Below are 20,826 nucleotides of genomic sequence, written 5' to 3' on the forward strand. Positions count from 1 at the left end.
ATCCTAAACCTACCAATAGAGCATCACAGTCCCGCCCACAGCCGGTGCCGGAAGTAAAAATTCAATACAATTTCTCCATTGACAGTTGGGGTATAAGCCATAAAAACGTAACCATACATGGTAGACTTAAAACCAGCTACGGCAGTACTAAGCGATTGTATATGCTCATATAACCGCCAAAAGTTCATGGGGCACTAACCTTGTTTTGAGATAAATGCCTTTTATTCGCGATGTCTTGGAGAAGTACTTCATTACCCACAATCCTAAACAATCCCACAGTGATGCATCTGATTGGTGGAGCTCGTGTAAACCCCGCGAAAGTTCGTGAAGACTCAAGATAAATAGAAAAAAAAAAAAACTGTTGCGTTTTTTTGCACGGTATCACTGATGTGACATTTGAACCGAGGAGTCTTCATATATGGTATGAGTCATATCAAGCATTTTATGATGCCACTGTCAAAACAATATTTAGCTTAGGCATACCCAGAGCCATAGCTCTTCATGCATTTACTGAACATTTGTGTAATAATTCATGGCAAGTTAATAAACTGAATATGATGCACTTTCTGGTTTGCTGACCTTCACTTTTTAATTTTCACTTGTTGTTATTAAGAAAATACATTGATTAAATGTTATTAAAATTAAGGATGAACTATAACTTCATGAATAAAATGAGCATGGACCACAAGTGGGAAATTGTTGAGGCATTTGTCAGCAACCTGCCCGTGGGCCGCTGAAACTGATGAGCAGAACGCCGCGCGGACTGCCAGATCTGCACCCGTGAGCCGCGGACCGCCAGCCATGCTTTCCAGTCTATTTACACAATTACTACTGAAAGAACTGCTATAAACGGCACAAGAAAAAGTTCGCGTGGCTGTCGTCAGATTTTAAAGTCGCTCTAAAGGCTCTTTCGCGGTTGTGGCTTCAGTCAACTTCAGTGAGGCGCGGTGGTTTATGGGATGAGTAGTTCCTTCGCTCGGAAATGAAAATATGTACACAGTCTTGTACCTTTGACTTTTTTTGGATTTTCTTGCCGTTTTTTCACTCGAAATGATATGTTGTATGCCTATGAGTTCAGCCGTAGCTGGTTATCCTCAGACATGCTCTAAAACTCTTTAGATACGGATTTTCGAAAACGTCAATGGGAGAAATGAATGGGAAATTTACTTCCGGCACCGAAGCGCTCTCGGGCTGTGGGCGGGACTGTGATGCTCTATGCTAGTGGGGTAATAATTTAGCGGGGGTCGAAATTTGGCACTACACCGGTCGAACAATGTATGAATTAACTTCAGATTGGATTGTGTTGGTAATAGGCACTTACTTAACGCTAAAAGTAAGTTCTGTGCCTCTAAACAAGTGCTTTCGAACTTCTTTCTGATCTGAATGGTGTGTGGAAAACACTTGAGTTGAGGGAGGGAGAAAACACTTGGGGGAGACTTCTCTGTGTCTAGAACGCAACTGAATGCCTTTACAAGCGTCTCAATACTTGAAAAACCACAGGAAACTACTTTTAAACACGAAATTACTTTAATCTCGAAATGCTAGATTTTCTTTCGTTCTTTCTTTCTTTCGTTGTGGTTCAGGGCTTCCGTAGGCTATTCTGACCATACTATGACATGTTCTCGTTGTGCCGCTGGCTCTAGGGCAGTATTTTCTAACCATGTCGGGGGAGTTTTATGCGGATGCGTTTTACAATAATGTCACGTGCCAGGTCATGTAAGGGCTAGACTACAGAATTTATTATACTTGTCAAAACGAAAATAGGAACTCTACTATGTCTCGCTTTACATTTATTACAAAATTCCTGGCACACTTTAGATAACCTTCCGCAGCGAGTGCAGGCTCTTTGGTGGAGCTCTGCTGTGAATGAAGTTCCATCATGACAAATGAATGGACTACTTGTGGAGTGACATGAAGACATGAATCAGAGGCACAAAAAACGTTGACAGCGGTGAGCGGTCATTATGTTTAGCAATACCCGAACCGTGCTTTGAGCGCGAACCGCAGAAAAAAAAGGATTTGCATGATTTACGAGAGCATTATTTTCAGGTCGGAAAAAACGGATTTCCGGATTTATCCAGAATAATCACACCCCTGAGTATATTTTGCCACAAATCTAATTCGATACTCTTGGACTGTAGCTATCCTTCCTTCATTGCCATACAGAGTGCGCAAGTACATGATTGATGACATATTTGTCTATTGTTTGATCCTGTATGTGTATATTTACTATTTTAAATTTCTGTTTCAAGGTTGGAAAAACAATCATTAATTATTTGGAGGATTCATTAATTAAAGTAATTAAAAACACAATTGCAACCAATACATTTAATAGAAGTGGTTGCAACTTTAAATCTAATGGAAATAAAGAATTTTCAATATAACAATATAATAGCATGGAACACTTGTAAGAAAACAAATACACCACAAACCAGTAATAAATCACACTCTTTATATCAAACATCAAGAGGAATCGGTCAGGGAAACCTGAGAGAACGGCAGGTTTAGCTTTAGGAAGCGGAAGTTCAAAGGTCATCAGTGAGAGTTTGAGTGCAGATCTGCTGGACACAGGTTAATCTGTCTCTAAAAACATGATCTGATCCACGGTCAGTGCAGGTGATGTCTAATCACTACAACAATGTTCTCAGTAAAGTATTAAGCAATAATGGGTCTTAACAATAGATCATTTTGTTTTAAATCTGAAATGAAAGTAGACATTATTGAGAGTGTTTGTTCTGCAACAGCAATGTCAAAGTCAGCTTCAATTCAGTTCAGTTCAATGTAGATACTTTATTGGTGTGATTGTGTATGCAAACAATATTGTGAAATCATTACTAAACAAAATAAATAATGATAAAAAAAAATGAAATATACAATATAACAACAACAAATATTAAAGCATTAGAAAAAGGTGTTAATCAATGACTAAAATAATATCCAAAACAATATGTCTGTAATGTAATGTATAGGCCTTTTCAGAATGTTTGTAAACAATAGGCGCCAAGATACTTCCGGGTGGCAGAACGCGAGCGGCTTCCACTGACTAACTGAAGGGATACAGCCGGCGACTGCAACAGTTACATAGTTAAAAACATTGTTGTTGATCAAAGTTGAAACGATGATGAAAACGTGTTGTGTTTGGGGTTGCCCTGCCAGATATACAGCAAAAGGTGTAGGGATTTCATCGATTTCCTGTGGGTGAGGAGGTAGCGAGTGGACGTCGTGTTGTGTCGTCAAAAGAAATGCTAAAAGTAAGAAATCTTAACGATCCCCTAAATTATATGATTCATCCAACGTTTACATTTCTGCTGCCAACCCTGCTTGCCTTTCAACTCTGCTTCGTGTATTTTCAAAATGGTCCATCTACAAAATCACAGCAGAGCATTTATCTTCCGCCGGGGAAATTCGAGACTAATATTAGTAAACTTGTCTCTTTTGAAGATCAGACTCATTGCCAGTCAATGCCTGAAGTAAAAGAGAGCTGCTCACTCGCATGCATTCGCCGTGAGACTCACGCAATTATCACTTTTCACAGGCTCTCACGCCACACATCCATTTTCTCACGCAACTTACTGAAATGTATATTCCTCATACATAATATCGACCAATCAGTGTTTTTCAACCGCGCAAAGAGGTCAATATACCAGCTGGAGAACAATTATGTCACATAACATTTACCTCAGGAAAGCCATTTAATGACCATGATAGGCTATATAGCACGTTATTTTGGCTAGAAAAAAGAGCTATAGAGAGTATTTTGCTAATTATGTGTAGGCCTACTATATTACATATTTATTATATTTTTTACTTATATCATTAAACACAGTTGTTATTATGATAAAAAAACGCGTTATATTTAATTACATTTTTTATTTTTATTACATTTTTACTGTCGACGGTGGGCCTCCTTTCCAAGCAATTTACTAGCGTTGCCATAGGAACGCTTCGGCTTTAGCCACCCGGAAGAACGTCTATTACTGTTGTGACGTCATGGTGAATTGTCGTATACTGTAAAATAGAAATATCAAGACAAGAACAAAATCATTATTTGGTTCCCTGTCAGTCGCTCACGTTCGACGTAACCCTTCAGGGAACGAGGGTTACATCAGTAACAGAGACGTTTTCTCCATCACCTCCTTATAGTGTCTTGCAACACAAATACAGAATCAATGCAAACATTTCAAAGGAAAAATAGAGAACTATACGATAGAAACATGAGCAAATATCTACAGTATAATTATCTCATTGAATGCTGTTCACTCAAAAACACATTTGGAAACTCATTATGTTTTTCCACTTTTAAGAATTATAGACTAAGAATAATAAGAATAAAATTGGGAAAATAGGAGTTATGTAAGAACTAAAAATGGTGAAATCAATCAAAATGGTTATATTTTAGCTTCTTCAAAGTATCCTGTGCTTTACAGAACTGCACAGTTTGCTTTTCCTCAAGACAATGTCTTCATGTCTCCACATGGGATGTGTTTTACTCAATATTGGAGCATGTTGAACACACACGACCGCTGCTTTTCTGTGGTATTTGTTGTGCATTTATAAAAAGTAGTAATAATAATAATGAAAAGTTTCAAGTACACTTGCACATGTATGGTCAAACAAACATTCCCTCTTTTCATCTACAGATGATCAGTCCATCCAAACACACACCCGTAAGGGACGATCAAACGCGACTCGCTGTGTTCAGTGTAATACAACACGATCACTGTGATCAGTGTGTGAGCCGCTGACTTTGACTTCTATCCAGTCTTTGGTTCTCCATTTCACTTTGGTTATTTCCTCTTTGAGTTCCCTTTCTTTGAAGATCAGCCCAGAGTCTCTCTGAATATCTTCAATTTCCACTTTGTATTGTTCCAGTTTTTTCTCTATGGCACAATACCAGTTTGTAGAGTCCTTAACATTAATAAATATTTTGTTTGATGTAGGATCTTTTGAATAGACTTTTACAAGAGGTTTTTCTGATTTCACATTGGTCATGGGTAATTCGTTCTGGCTTTTTTTTGACAATCATTTGCATTGGGCATTTTGTCTTTCTGGGTGGTGACCTTTATATAAGGTCTTAATTTCTTATTGGGCATCTTATAGCATTTTGGTGCTAGTACTTCCCCATCCTTTTTCTCCACAATTATCACCTTAAACAAGTGAGTTGGCACTGCTTTCCCTCCCACAAACTTATATTCCACGCTCTTTGACTCGCTGTCGCTTGATAGGTAAAGTGGTCCAGTGTACACATGGACGTTACGGACTTGTTCTGTCTTAGCCAATACCCGACAATATTCCTCCAATTCATTCCACATGCAAGAGTTAAAGTCATGCTGCTGTGGTATAACATTGCTCAGCAAATAAGTGTCTTTATAGGCTTCCTGACACCATCTGTGATTGGCAGCCGCAGCAAGATGACCTCGATCATATCCCGTACCCTTATACGAGTTTGTAGATGGCTGGAAGAGTGGATGAACTGATTTATCCTGTATAAAGTCTGTTCTCTCAGCTACATTATTATTAGCTAGAGTCAGAGCCGGATTAACGCAAAGGCAAACTAGGCACGTGCCTAGGGCCCGATTGGCGGGATGGGGCCCAGACAGAGGGACAAAAAAAAATAAAAAAAATAATAATGTACAAATGTCCTATCTACAACTTATTTCAATATTTATTAATTAACTAAAAATAGTGACGATGTTTATCTTCACCATAGACTGTTACATTACTGCAGTCAAACCAATTAATGTGTCCGTTACAAAGCGGGTGCCGGCTTCTGAAAGTATGTGTAACGAACGCATCCATCAGGTGCTGCGAGGCAAAAGCCTAATAAGCACACAAAGAAGCACAGCTCAAAATGCAGGTGTGTGAGTTGTCGTCATCTATTTTGGAGTGATTGCAATGTATTCTAAATATAAACTTGTACTGTAGATCAGCGTCATTTCTGGAAAAATCATTCACCGCTTTATTACGAGTTTAAAAGAGCGCGAGCGTCATTAACGTGCCCAGACGCGACGCTTTGAATTTGCGCGTACAATGAATAACATCGCGTCGGGGGCTGACTAGTAAAAAAGCTACAAAATTAAAAGACAAGACGTCTGTATTCTAAGTTAAAAAGCCAACACACTACAACATTTTTAAATGTTTCAAATAAAGGATCTCATCATGGGTCTATCTTCTAAATTCTGCTGATGATTAGATTATTCCCTGACATTACGCCAATAATATCACTTTATACATTTTTTTCTGCTCAGTAGCGATCGTGTCTTTCTCTTCCACTTGATTTGTGTATAGCATATTTAAAGTAGCAATTCAATATAAAAGCACTTATGCTCATTTACTTAGGATTCTGGAGCTGTGAATAAATTGAATAAAACAGCAAAATAACAACAACAACAATAACATCTTCATTAAACAAAAAAGAGATTACCTTAGATAAAGTTTGATTAATATGTACATACAGTACCGGTAAAAGTCTGGACCCATTACTATTTTTAATGTTTTTTTGAAAGAAGTTTATTATTATGCTCTACAAGCCTGCATTTATTTGATCAAAAATACAGAAAAAAAAAAACAGGAATATTCAGCAAGGATGTGTTAAATATATAAAAAATGATAGTGAAGACTTTTTTAAAACAACTTTTTAATAATCAAAAATCCTGAAAAAAAGTATCACAGATTATAAAATAAATATTAAGCACCCTTTCTAACATTTGATAATAAATCAGAATGATCACTTGACACTAAATTCAGCTTTGCATCACAGAAATATAAAGTATAGTAAAATAGAAAACCATTATTTTAAATTTTAATAATATTTCAGTATATTATTTTTCTGTATTTTTAATCAAATAAATCCAGGCTTGATGAGCATAATAGACTTCTTTCAAAAACATTAAAAATAGCAATGTGTCCAAACTTATGTACTGTGTAAGTAAAAATATACTGCTTTTAAAATTAAATGTTGTATAAATAAAAAGGTTAGGAATCATATTTGTTTCAAGTGATTTTTTTTTTTTTTATTGGGGGTGGGGGGCCTCCAACATGAATTTTGCCTAAGGCCTCCTAATGTCTAGAACCGGCTCTGGCTAGAGTACTCTTGTTCAATATCTCATACACCCATGCAGCATTCCTGGTTTGATTGTTATATAACGTAATGTAAAAATTATTTTGGAGTATTTGAGTAGGTGAAGGAAATTTGTCTATTAATTTATATTTGTTAGTCTGAGAGCGTTCTATGATGTCCATTGCAACTGTTTCTGATCTATAGCATTCTTTGCCTTTAATCATCTCTGAGAATGGGATGCGTATGTAGACTGGTTCATTATGATTAGCACTGGGATTATGGACTGGTTCATTATGATTAGCACTGGGATTATGAACTGGTTCATTAGAATTAGCACTGGGATTATGAACTGGTTCATTAGGATTAGCACTGGGATTATGGACTGGTTCATTAGGATTAGCACTGGGATTATGGACTGGTTCATTAGCACTGGGATTATGGACTGGTTCATTAGGATTAGCACTGGGATTATGGACTGGTTAATTAGGATTAGCACTGGGATTATGGACTGGTTCATTAGGATTAGCACTGGGATTATGGACTGGTTCATTAGTATTAGCACTGGGATTATGGACTGGTTCATTAGGATTAGCACTGGGATTATGGACTGGATCATTAGCACTGGGATTATGGACTGGTTCATTAGGATTAGCACTGGGATTATGGACTGGTTCATTAGGATTAGCACTGGGATTATGGACTGGTTCATTAGCACTGGGATTATGGACTGGTTCATTAGGATTAGCACTGGGATTATGGACTGGTTCATTAGGATTAGCACTGGGATTATGGACTGGTTCATTAGGATTAGCACTGGGATTATGGACTGGTTCATTAGTATTAGCACTGGGATTATGGACTGGTTCATTAGGATTAGCACTGGGATTATGGACTGGTTCATTAGGATTAGCACTGGGATTATGGACTGGTTCATTAGGATTAGCACTGGGATTATGGACTGGTTCATTAGCACTGGGATTATGGACTGGTTCATTAGGATTAGCACTGGGATTATGGACTGGTTCATTAGGATTAGCACTGGGATTATGGACTGGTTCATTAGGATTAGCACTGGGATCTCCACCAGACTGCAGTCTCTCCTTCTTCACATCAGACTGTGCTTCTCTTTCATTCTTCTTATGAACACGACGTCTTTTCATCACCTGGAATAATATAGCAAGAGAGAAGCATTTTTTTCTTCCTTAGAATCTGTAAAAAAATATATAAATATATTTCTCCCAGCTCTGTTGATGAAGTCATCTGACCAGAAATCAGACAGTGCTTCAGTAGTATCATAATACGTTTTATATTTCTTTGTAATATCTTTTCCATATTTTTTTAAATGAGAAAACTTTTTAAAATATGATGATATGTTCTCAACTACAGTATGCCACCTAGTGGGACATCCTTTTCTTCCTCTTTCTTAGAAGCGTTTATATCACTTCCAGAAGATTTAGGATTGGAGGATTTACTTTGGTTTTCACACATCTTAAGACAAATGTAGAGCTAAAAGGCCAGGATAAAAAAATGTGTGCTTCTGGAAAAAAATAACTTTGTTTCAAAATTCTCCTCAATTTCAAGACTTATTTTCATTCAGGAGAAAGGGAAATATTTACTCACGTCAACAGTCTGCAATCTGTCAGATAAACAGAAACTTCTGCTGCTCTGATTTCACTTCAGTTCTTCTGTCCTACACAAAACAAATATAAACTTAAGTTATTATGTATTAAAGCAGAACAACTTTAAAACTTGTAAGACCAAAGCAGTTACTGAAAGGGCCACCATGAATATTATTTTGTGTACAGTTACCTTCCACATTATCACCAGTGTTTAGTAAAGTCAGCTTTATTCATAATGGGCCCTACACTCGGCTCAATGCAGCTCCAGGCGCGACGCAAGTGTGTTTTGTAAGTTTCAGCCCGACACAGTTTTCATTTTCACGTCCTGCGCCACGCTGTTTAAATAGTAAATGCATTTGTGCCCATCTGTGCACCGTCTGACAACGAGGGGTGTGATCTGGCGCATTGTTGGAGCGTTGGTATTTTGAGGAACGGAAATACACTGAGCCGTTGACCAACTGAACCCTGCTCTAAAGTCAATGGTGCGATATTTTTTTAGTTATTTAAAGAGTGCATTAATAATGCGAGCCGGTGGGTCCATAACACACACACACACACACACACACACACGCACACACACACACACACACTCACTCACTCACTCACTCTCTCTCTCTCTCTCTCTCTCACTCTGCTTATTACACACCCTATGCTTACTACACACACACACACACACACACACAAACAAACACACACTCGGCTTATTACACACACACACACACACACACACACACACACACACTCTGCTTATTACACACTGCTTATTACACACACACTCTGCTTATTACAGACACACACACACACACGCACACACACACACACACACACACACACACACACACACACACACACGCAAAGCTTATTACACACACTCTGCTTATTACATACACACACACACACCCACTCTGATTATTACACACACACTCGGCTTATTACACACGCACTCGACTAATTACACACACTCTGCTTATTACACACACACACACACACACACACACACTCGGCTTATTACACACACACTCTGCTTATTACACACACACACTCCTTATTATTATTGTCTGCAAGAAGGTAGAAAACTGTACATTTCTTGTCTATTACCACTGCAGCTTATACCAACGACAGAAAGGTAAGTCAATAGCAAATCAAAACTAGTTAGCACATCCTTTGTAATTGAAAGGGTTTAATGACATGTATGGTTATGGGATAATGCAATGATGTATTGTGCGTGTCTCTTTAGCTCCGCCCAAGACACGCCTCCAGGAGCAGGGCTGTTTCAGAAAGAATCGGTACAGCACATATGTCTGTTATAAATCTGATGAAACTAAAGACTCTTCGAAGATAGGAATGAGGCAATACTACTCTATACTCAAGATTAACATGAGCTTGGCAGAAATGAGCTATGTGCCCTTTATGGATTTGCAATGATTAAAAACATGTAGGCCTATATTTGACATTAAATGCCCATGCCTTCGTATCTTTAAGTAGGCTATTATTTGTCACGTGTCATGTTTAAGCCCCGCCCCTCACTTCCGGTTCTGGTGCTTCGGCTCTGCAGTGGTTTCTACGGAAAACTCAAACACACGTGCTCAGTCCAGTTGAGCACTTAATCCATAACACTGCTTCTCAATCAAAACGTATGATGTACAAAACTCGGCAAAAAAAACAAAACAAATCTTTTCAAGAGTCTCTAATCAAGCAAATTTGTACTTTATATACACTCAGTTCTTGTGGCACTCACAATATGTCACTTACCGCGTCACTCCAGCAGCTAATGCAATCCACAGGGAAAAAACTGTCCTTTATCCAACTTTTACCCCGATAATATTCCTTATCGAACAAGCTTCTCAAACACAGCACAACACACCACTCTTCACAATAACCACCCGTTAAATATAAAGATTTACCAAAAATTATTACTTTTCAAAATGACTATAAATGGGCTCGTTCTGGGCTTATCTGCTTGCTTCATCGATGAGGTGTATCCTTCAACATTACTAATGCATTAAAACGCGTTCAGCGCTTCCACATTGAGCATTTTAAAATCACTAATTTGCCTATAACCTGCGTGAGACACACATGCACAACATAAAACACAGGCTACATTATGAATAATGAAAGAAAAAAAAATATCTAGGCTCTGTTATGGGAATGTTCCAACAAAACATTCCCAGAACGCGCATGATTCAACACAGGTTTTAGGAAAGTGCAATAACAAATTAATGTAAATGTGAAAAAAGTCAAACCTGAGAAAATCGGTGTTCCAAACAGCAAAACTGAGTTTTTCAGCTGGATAGTAAAACAAATGTCTTGTTTTCTTGAATTCTTCTGCTGTATTCTTTTGCCGTTACGTTGTGGGCTTAAATAAGTGTACTCATGTTATACAAGATGCACGTCAGCCAATCAGGATCTGCATCTTACTGAAATGCCAGATGTCTGCTCTCTCTTTCCAGTAAATTACATGACTTATACCACTGGAAAAAAAAACACAGTATGGGTCTGTGTGGGAGAGTGGGAGGCAGGATTGTGACTGTAGAAAAGAACATGAATGTCTCATTTGATCTTGAGATGTCTGAAGACATTTAATCTATGTATACAAACCATATGACTGTTGGATGTTCATTAAATGCATGGTTTGTCATTGTTATACATAACTATACTGTATATTATTGTCAATTTGGCACTGATTTGATGCTATGGGAAGGATGTGCCACTCCAGTTGAATCAGCTCACTCATAAATTATGAGTCATAATATTCCCTGCTGGTTGAAGTTCTTCTTCTTCTTCAAAAATAGAGGAAGTCAAATACATTTATTTCTACATTAACTCCATTTTAAGTATTGCAGGTTCTTTCCAAGCAGTATTCAAACCAGTTTCTTTGAATAGTAATAATCAGCATCAATATCCAAAACATGTTTAACAGCTGGAGAAAAATAGTTCTGAAAGTAATTCCAAAAATATTATTTCTCTGTGTCGTCATCATATCTGTGGATCAAAGGATCACATCAAAGCTGTGTGGAGTGAACTCTGCAATTCTTCATTTAGAACGATTTTAAGAACGTATTCGGTTACTGACGGGAATGAGTATTGGTAGCTAATACGCAGTGAGGAAACTCCTTTCCTCTAGAAATATTGAAGCCATAAATTTAAACCGCAGTGCAAATTCACAGCAATATAGCACAGCGTCTAGCTCGCTCATTAGCTGCAGCAACTGCACACCCTATGGCAAAGCGGCTCGATCTGACGCGCAACCTCATCAAGACGTGCATCGCACATCAGAGCCAGCCAAGATGGGTGTGGCTTATAGCTATAAAAGACCCATTATATATATATATATATATATATATATATATATATATATATATATATATATATATATATATATTGTGGTGAGATCAGGTATTTACCTCATCCTCCTGAATAACCCCTAGTATTGCCTCAGTCAAGGGGTTTTTTGGTGACAACACTTTTTCCCATAAATGGGCATTCTTGCGTCCTTTCCGTCCTCTGCGCTTTGGGGCTCTTTGTAAGTGTGTGCGTGCATATGTATCTGGAAGTGTGTTTGTAGGTCCAAAATTTCTACTAAAATTCAAATAGTCCACAACTATATATATATATATATATATATATATATATATATCAGACAATAATACGAATCTAATGTTGTATTTGTAGCGAGATACCTGCAGTCACGTGACAAAAGAATGAAGGACTCAGACTTGAAAGATGAACTAATCACTTCTCTTTCCAGGATGACAATGGGATGTTGCGCACATGCGAGGTCAACACAAAATGAACAAATCACTATCTGAGACAACTCGGTAGTCCAGAGTCATTTTAAAGATTTGTTCAAAATCAACGAATCGTTCATGAATGACACATCTCTACTCAGGACGATTTTTTACATAGTTTTGGAGCAAATATTTTAGGCTACGAGATACAATTTCCAAAAGTCTTGTGAAGAAATAATCAGTAGGGGTTTCAGGACCTTATTTCAGTGACAATTTTTTTTTTTTCACAAAACACGTCATTATCTCAAAACTACACACTTTTACATATATGCTGCTGATATATTATTGTAGCAGAGTTTGTGCTGAATACAGTGTAATCAGACTTTAGCCATGAAAATGTCACAAGTAACAGAAATAAGCACCATTAATCACTCACTGAAAGAGCTTCAGTAGTGGATGGCCTTCAAAAAGTCTCAAAACCTCATCCTGTTCTCCACAGTAACCTCAAGTAAGTCTGGGTTAAGACCAATAACTGAACCAGCTCTCTTGATGATTCATTTTGAGCCTCTCTAACAGGCTGTTTTAATGTGACCATATTTTCCACAGACAAATTCATTGACTCCATGCTGAAGATTGTATAATCTTTTCCAAGCACCATTCATTTAACAGAAATCTCAAGCGTTGCGAATTCAGCATTTAGTATTATAACAGCCTGACGTCTGAATGACATGACATGTTTCAACTCAGGGGTTTTCAAACCCAGAGGAATCATTTTAATTGGCCCAACCAATTTTCCAAAGCGAGCTAAAATACTCTAAAGAGATTTATCAGAGATAAACGGAGGTAAGTTTGACAACATCACCTTTTTCGAGAGGTTAGACAAGGTTTACAGAGTGCTGTTTTTACAAGAGTATTTTAACACTATACAGCCAATGAGAGATGAATGCTGTTATTATATGTTTAGTCACGGTGAAAGTGATTTCACCATATACTGGAAAAACATCTTTGTTGATCCTGGAACAACATCATGTCTAACTTGGCAAAATCACTGTTAGTCACTGTGTACATCTCAGTAGATGTGCTGGAAATGTCAGATAAAAATAATGACACAGTGTATGGGAATAGTCTGTTTTTATGAGCTCCATGAGATGACGCATAGGAACATTCTGTTGCTGTTCACGGTCAGGGACTTTTTTTTTCTAGAGGAAGGAAGGCTTTTAGTGATTTTACTTCATGAAAGATGCATTGATACATATTTTTGGATTTAATATTTGTATTGTATGGTAACCATTTTATAAAAACAATAAGGTACTGGAGGCTAGTGCTGTATCGTGAATAAATCACGGCTGAAGGGGTTACTCCACTTCACGTCATTCCTGACAACAACCCTTCGGTCGTGACTTATTCACAATACTCAAGTACCTTATTGCTTTAATAAAACGATGCATATGCGCTTACATATGCGTCCCTGAATGCACTTTATTGGAAACCCAAACAAGCAGTACATGCAGAGACTGAGATTGTGTGGAGCAGCATTTATTGTTAATGAAGCAGCTCTGAGAAACATTTAGTCACTGTTGCTACGTCTGATAAGCCATGGGGCTCTCATGCCAAACATCATGTTCTCACGCCAACAGATAAGACAGAGCAGTTACTTTTGATATGAAATAATGTTTCATATTGTATGTAGCACCTCACTTTAAGCAGCATGTGAACCGATCATCTCTTCTAGTTATAGCACGTACTAAACATGAATGAACATCAGAAGGTTTGTTGTTTCAACCGCAGAAAGATGTCGACACACACCATATTTTAAGTTTGAGTACACTGACATCTACAAACTTTCCTGTGTGTTTTTCAGACAAAATGCAGTGTTATGATTGGTCAGATTGCCCTCACAATAGTACCATTATTATATTGCAGGCCGCAAACTAGCTTTATGCTATATGCCCTATGTGCACGGCATCGGTTGTCTATGTGTAACAATGCCTAGTGTATTGTCCCTGTTAAATAAATAAAAATAAATACATAAATAATGGTTTCATATGTCATTGTCACAAACTGGTCAAATGATAGTCATCAAATAAGTGTATTTAATATAATAAAACAAAAGGCAAACATAGATCCAAACAGGTTAAGCACAACCAAACATATTCTTAGACAAAACTAAGAACTGAAACACAGGAATTTAAATACAAGAGACAATCCAGATAGCATGTAATCAATGAAACAATGTTGACTCAGTGTTGATGCGTCAACGCTAATTGCATTGAATTAACGTTACAAAGTGATGTTGCTTTAGTATCACTCTTGCACCCTCAGTTAATGGTGAAGCAATGTTGAGATTTCAACCAAAAATGAACAGTAATAGTATTGATTCAACATTACAAAGTGTTATTTTTATCAACATAACTTTTGCACCCTCAGTTAATGTTGAAACTTTGATTCTACATCACCGATGCTGAATCAACACTGAAATTAACAAAAATAATCAATGGTAATATTGTTGAATCAACGTTACACTAAGATGTTGAATCTACATCACTGCTGTTGAATCAACTCTGAAATTAACAAAAATAATCAATGGTAATATTGTTGAATCATCGTTACAAATTGAATCTACATCACTGCTGATGAATTAACACTGAAATTAACAAAATTAATTTTTGGTAATATGGTTTGAAAAATGTTAAAATGTGATGTTGATTCTAAATACATTTTGTTGAAACACTGAAAATACAACTGAAAAGGAATGTCAAACAATGTTGCCATCTGATGAACCAAGTTAAAGTTGAAACAACATTAATATTTCAACTACATGTCAGTGGTGCGTCAACAAATTCCTGACCATTTCAAAATTTGGCGAAAACTTTTAAATTTTAAACTTTAAAATATAAAATGACAATTTATTTAATTCAATCAATCAATGACAAAAATATAGAAATAGGACAAAAGCATTTCAACCTTTAAAAATAAAATTGGCTTCAGAAGTCTGATGTCATAACTACAGGTGGTCCAACGGTTCAGGTCTTACATCAGACTACTGCCTCTTTTCCTTTGGGTTCTCTGAAATCTGAAAAATAAATCATGATGTTACTCAAGAACAAGTCAATTCAGTTGTCATACATTCAGTCACATTCAAGAATGTTAATATACTAAACAGGACCAGAGCAAGGACCTCTAGGCCCCTCCCGGTCTTCGAGATCTCCACCCGGAACCGCTTCTCCCCTCTACGCGAGACGGAACGCGACGCTGTGATCATCGGCAGTTCCATCGTCCGGCATGTCCATGCTACCTCAGGTAAAGGTAAGGTGCGCACTCACTGCTTTCCTGGTGCTCATGTTCTCGATGTCCCTGCGCAGGTTCCCGAGATCCTGAACGGTGATGAGCGCGTCGGAGCTGTCGTACTGCACGCGGGAACGAATGACATCAGGCTGCGGCAGTCGGAGGTTCTGAAGAAGGACTACAGGAGCCTGATCGAGACGGTACGCAGCACATCACCTGAAACAACGATCATCGTGTCTGGACCACTTCCCACGTACCGACTAGGACAAGAAAGGTTCAGTAGACTATTTTCTCTAAATGAATGGTTAATGTCATGGTGTAATGAACAGAGACTGCTCTTTGTAAATAATTGGAATCTGTTCTGAATTGGAACCTAGGCTTTTCCGTGCTGATGGCCTTCACCCCAGCAGAATCGGAGCGGCTCTTCTGTTGGACAACATCTCCAAGACGTTATACACCATATGACTAGTAAGTCAAAGTCCAAATCACAGTCTTTGTTGTCCCAACTTAATTGATATAAGTACCAATGTAGAACATTATATAGAAACTGTGTCTATTCCTCGTTTAGTGAGGTCAAACATTAAATCTACTGTAGGATCTAGGAAAAACCTAATTGTGATTAAACCAGAAAATCTCAATATTAGTGAACAAAAACAATTTCTAAAGCTAGGTCTTCTAAACATTAGATCGCTCACACCTAAGGCAGTTATTGTAAATGAAATGGTCACAGATAATAGCTTCGATGTACTTTGCCTTACTGAAACCTGGCTTAAACCAAATGATTATTTCGGTCTTAATGAGTCTACACCTCCTGGATATTGTTACAAGCATGAGCCCCGTCTGATTGGTCGTGGCGGCGGTGTTGCAACAATCTACAGAGATATTCTCAATGTTACTCAGAAAACAGGTCACAGAATTAATTTGTTTGAAGTACTTGTGCTAAATATTACGCTCTTAGATGTAAGAAATAAATCCCTATTATCTCTAGCTTTGGCTACTGTATATAGACCTCCAGGGCCCTAAACTGCTTAACTAAAAGAGTTTGCAGACTTTCTCTCAGATCTATTGGTCAATGTCGATAAAACATTAATTGTTGGAGATTTTAACATACACGTAGATAACACAAATGATGCATTAGGGGCTGTGTTTACAGATTTAGCAAACTCCTTTGGGGTCAAGCAAAACGTCACTGGTCCCACTCATCGTCTTAATCATACACTAGATTTAATTATATCACATGGAACCGATCCAACCGATATAGATATTACATCGCAAAGTGATGATGTCACCGACCATTACATGGTAACTTTGGTGCTGCTGAAATTTGTCTTGTTGCGCCACGTTATCGACCAGGCAGAACAATCCTTCCATCCACCATAGATAATTTTTCAAATAGCTTACCTGATCTATCTCAGCTGCTCAGTGAACCCAAACAAACAGATGAACTAGAGGAAATGACTAGCACTATGAGCACCATTTTCTCTAGTACATTAAACATTGTTGCACCAATAAGATTAAAAAAGGTTAGAGAGAAAACTAAAGCACCATGGTACAACAGTGCTACGCATGTTATCAAGAGAGAAACTCGTAATTTAGAGCGTAAATGGAAACAAACTAATTTAGAGGTCTTTAGAATCGCATGGAAAGACAGTGTGTCACATTATAAAAAGGCACTAAAAGCAGCCAGGGCTGAGCATTTCCGCAAACTAATAGAAAATAACCAAAATAATCCAAGGTTTTTATTTAATACCGTGGCTAGACTAACAAATAAACAGACATCACCTGAACAAAATATTCCGTTACAGTTTAGTAGTAATGATTTTATGAATTTCTTCACTGAGAAAATAGAAAGCATCAGAAACACAATTGCAAATGTATAACCTTTAATGGTGTCTTATGATTCAGCCTCAATTAACGCCCCTCAAGAACAACTACAGCACTTTACAACTATATGACAGGAAGAGCTAAATAAACTTATCATTGCATCTAAACCAACAACATGTTTATTAGATCCAATACCCACTAAACTACTGAAAGAAGTGTTACCTGTAGTGGAAGAGCCTCTTCTCAATATTATTAACTCGTCTTTATCCTTAGGTCATGTTCCAAGAATATTCAAGTTGGCAGTTATAAAACCTCTCATTAAGAAAGAAGATCATAAAGCCGTGCACATAGGGCATCATTAAGAATTAGATCATAATAATCTAGCAAATTACAGACCAATTTCAAATCTTCCTTTTATGTCTAAAATACTAGAAAAAGTTATGTCCGCTCAATTGTGTCTGCTCAAGTTGTGTCCGCTCATCCTGGATGGTTTCCTCCATGTGTTGACCATGTGGCTGCCACTACCTCCGATGGGGCTTAAGCTGGGTACGCTTCTCCACAGTAGAACTCTGGCCTGCTCAATCATGCCGCCTCAGGGCCTCATGATAGTAAACGCCATAAGAGAGTGGAAACCCCATCCCCCTAGGTGTCAGTAGGGAGGATTATCTGGGCTGCACTGGGTCATCCGTGCTGCTTTGGGTATACCCCTATCTTTTCACTACTCACTGGGGAACGAACTGATGGAACGAACTGACGCCAGGGTTCACGCTAAGGGTGTTTCCCGGTGAGCTTTCTTGTTTTGGCCCAACTAGACTTTTTCCTCGAGAGCCTTCTGACTTCCTCTGAGTCACTCAGAGATGGGCATCGATGGCACCCACACTGAGCCCTAAACGGCAGCTTGGTTGTGGTGGTTCAGTATCTACCTCTGAAAGAGCTATGTATACTAATACTTCAGCGTGAGCCCCCTCCATACTTGAGGCCTGCTTGTGATCTGATGTAGAACCGGTTCGTTGGCGTTCTTAGAAATAAGAACCCCTGAGATGTTCAGTCATTTTGTCACTTCCCTCCTGCACTAGAATTAACACATTTGCAATCCATCAGCTGGGCATATTTACACATTTCAGCACATACACACATTTGCAATAGATATTTGCAAGCACTTTTCGTTGATGATAATGAGGCAGCATAAACAATAGTCAAAATATAATCTAAAAAATACATAATATTTTCTAAATTAATTTAAAAATTCTAACTTTCATACAGGCCATGATCTAAGATCATGCGCAATCACGAGACAAATGGAGTGGGCAGACAAGATTTTGACCATTTCATTAGGTTTATTTTTTTTTGTATAAAGCCTCTTTAAAGTGAATTTCGTTTTGTATTAATTGTATCTTAATTTTAATCGTTGTTTCATCAACAAATTGCCTGTATTTAATACATAATATTTAATAGAGCTCCGTGTCAGCATGTGAACTGGAGTTCGTCTCATAAATAAACCCAAACTCATAAGCTTTGCCTAAAATACCAGAGAAATATATAGAAAGCTCGAAATGTGTTATTTTGAACAAAACTACTAAAAACTAAAGAAAACAGACTGCATAAAACTCTCTCCTACTTTATACAGCATAGCCTAGACCATTTAAATATAAATTACTCTGAATGACAAGTATCGAAATGTCCAACCAGTAAAATATGTAGCCTACGTTTATATAAAATAGCTTGTCAACTTTTAAAAACATTTAAAAAGACTTACTCATCCGAAATATTATCCACGGCTGGATCTAGTCGCTCTTCAAAATACAAACGTTCGTCATCAGAGTCCCGCTCTTCTTCTGAGGACAAAGTGAACTCCTCATCACTATCCAGGACGAGCTGAAGAGCTTCCTCACCTGTGAACCGTGTCATCTTCCAACGGCGCAGAAAAGTGAATGAATGAAACTTGCTGGTTTTAAGGCATTTCAGGGGGCGTTACCTCATTTTGCATAGATCACCTCAGCTCATTATCTTATGAATAGCGCGCTCTGCGAGTGGGTGTGAACTCATTACAGTTAATTAGATGAGACGGGAGAAACTGTACTTCTCTTTAGTTTCATACAGATTACATTGCAGGAGAATAATTGTTTTGAATGTGAATTGTTTTATTTAAAAGTAGAAATTTAAAGCTTTCTTTAGACGCATGTTTCATGGTTGTGTGATAAGTATTAGCTGAGTTTCAGTTCATTTTCCAGACTTGTTTCAGAAAGATTTTTGCGGAGACAGAGTGAGCTGAAAGCGCACCCTGTTTAGTTTATTTATTTAAAAATAAAAACAAAGTTTTGATGTTAATGTGAGTGTACCCCAAAAAAAGAAGACCCTCTATAGTTTATAATCATGTATTTATTTTATTTATATGACCATAAATGACGGATTTTTTTAAGTTTATGTTGCTGCTATGTGAAAAAAATCCAGCAAAACGCGTTGGCGCGTTTGCCGACCTCAGAGGGTTAAGGGGTGCGGCTTCTGCTCCACCTTTCTGGGTGACGATGTTCTCATGGGCACGTCACAGTGCGTCTTCTGAGGGGGGTACAATTTGATCGTCTGGTTCCTGAGCAATGCAAAGGGTCATCCTTTTTGCATAGCTCTAACCTTCTCGGAGACTTCTCCAGTGCCATGCACCATGCATCTTGGTGGAAGTCCAAGGTGCATCGTGTCCTCTTGGGTTAAGAGCCTCTCCATCTGGAGTGTGTGCCCTTTCCTAAGCGTCCGTCAGTAGTAGTGGCGTGTTAGAGGATCCCATACAGTCGGCATACGATCGACTAAGTCGAACATTACCCGACTAAATGGGAACGTCTCAGTTACCAATGTAACCCTCGTTCCCTGAAGGAGGGAATGGAGACTTAGTCCCCTTGCCACTTCTACTGGACCACCGCTGACTGGGGCACGATCTGCTCCTCAGCGAAAAATAACTGGTAGGTGTATCCACTTCCTTGTTTATACCCGCAGGGTAAGGCGGGGCGTTGATTACGCACCTGCCAATGCTTGTTGGCTGTTGTTGATTTTAAGAGTAATCAGAGTAATCGGGCTCACTAGGCGTTATCCCATACAGTCGGTATACGATTGATTAAGTCTCCGTTCCCTCCTTCGGGTAACGAGGGTTACATTGTAAACCAAGACGATATAAATGACAAACTAACCAAAGGCAAGACGGTGCAGACTGAAAACAAAGTCCATATGATGTGTGTGAGTGTGACAGTCATGCATTCTAATAATGCGATGCATAGATTCTCGTCTGTGGGACGCAGCATTTCTGTTGTTGTTTTTTCCGGTT

General features: G+C 38.1%; 1 protein-coding gene and 1 long non-coding RNA gene across 2 annotated transcripts in view; one reads left to right on the plus strand and one right to left on the minus strand.

The window, feature by feature from the left end:
* Positions 1-20,826, plus strand: part of LOC308700561 (CD276 antigen homolog) — a 1,553,888-nt gene that overhangs the window by 130,325 nt on the left and 1,402,737 nt on the right. The gene's annotated exons all lie outside the window — the stretch shown is intronic.
* LOC308688675 lies at positions 7,019-11,117 on the minus strand. The gene is made up of 3 exons (XR_014029930.1): positions 10,923-11,117; positions 8,681-8,750; positions 7,019-8,223 (listed from the first exon to the last, which is right to left on the minus strand). It is a non-coding gene; the product is annotated as an uncharacterized lncRNA (long non-coding RNA).

This window comes from Scardinius erythrophthalmus (genome assembly GCF_964197995.2).
Source record: "Scardinius erythrophthalmus genome assembly, chromosome: 1".
Lineage (NCBI taxonomy): Eukaryota > Metazoa > Chordata > Actinopteri > Cypriniformes > Leuciscidae > Scardinius > Scardinius erythrophthalmus.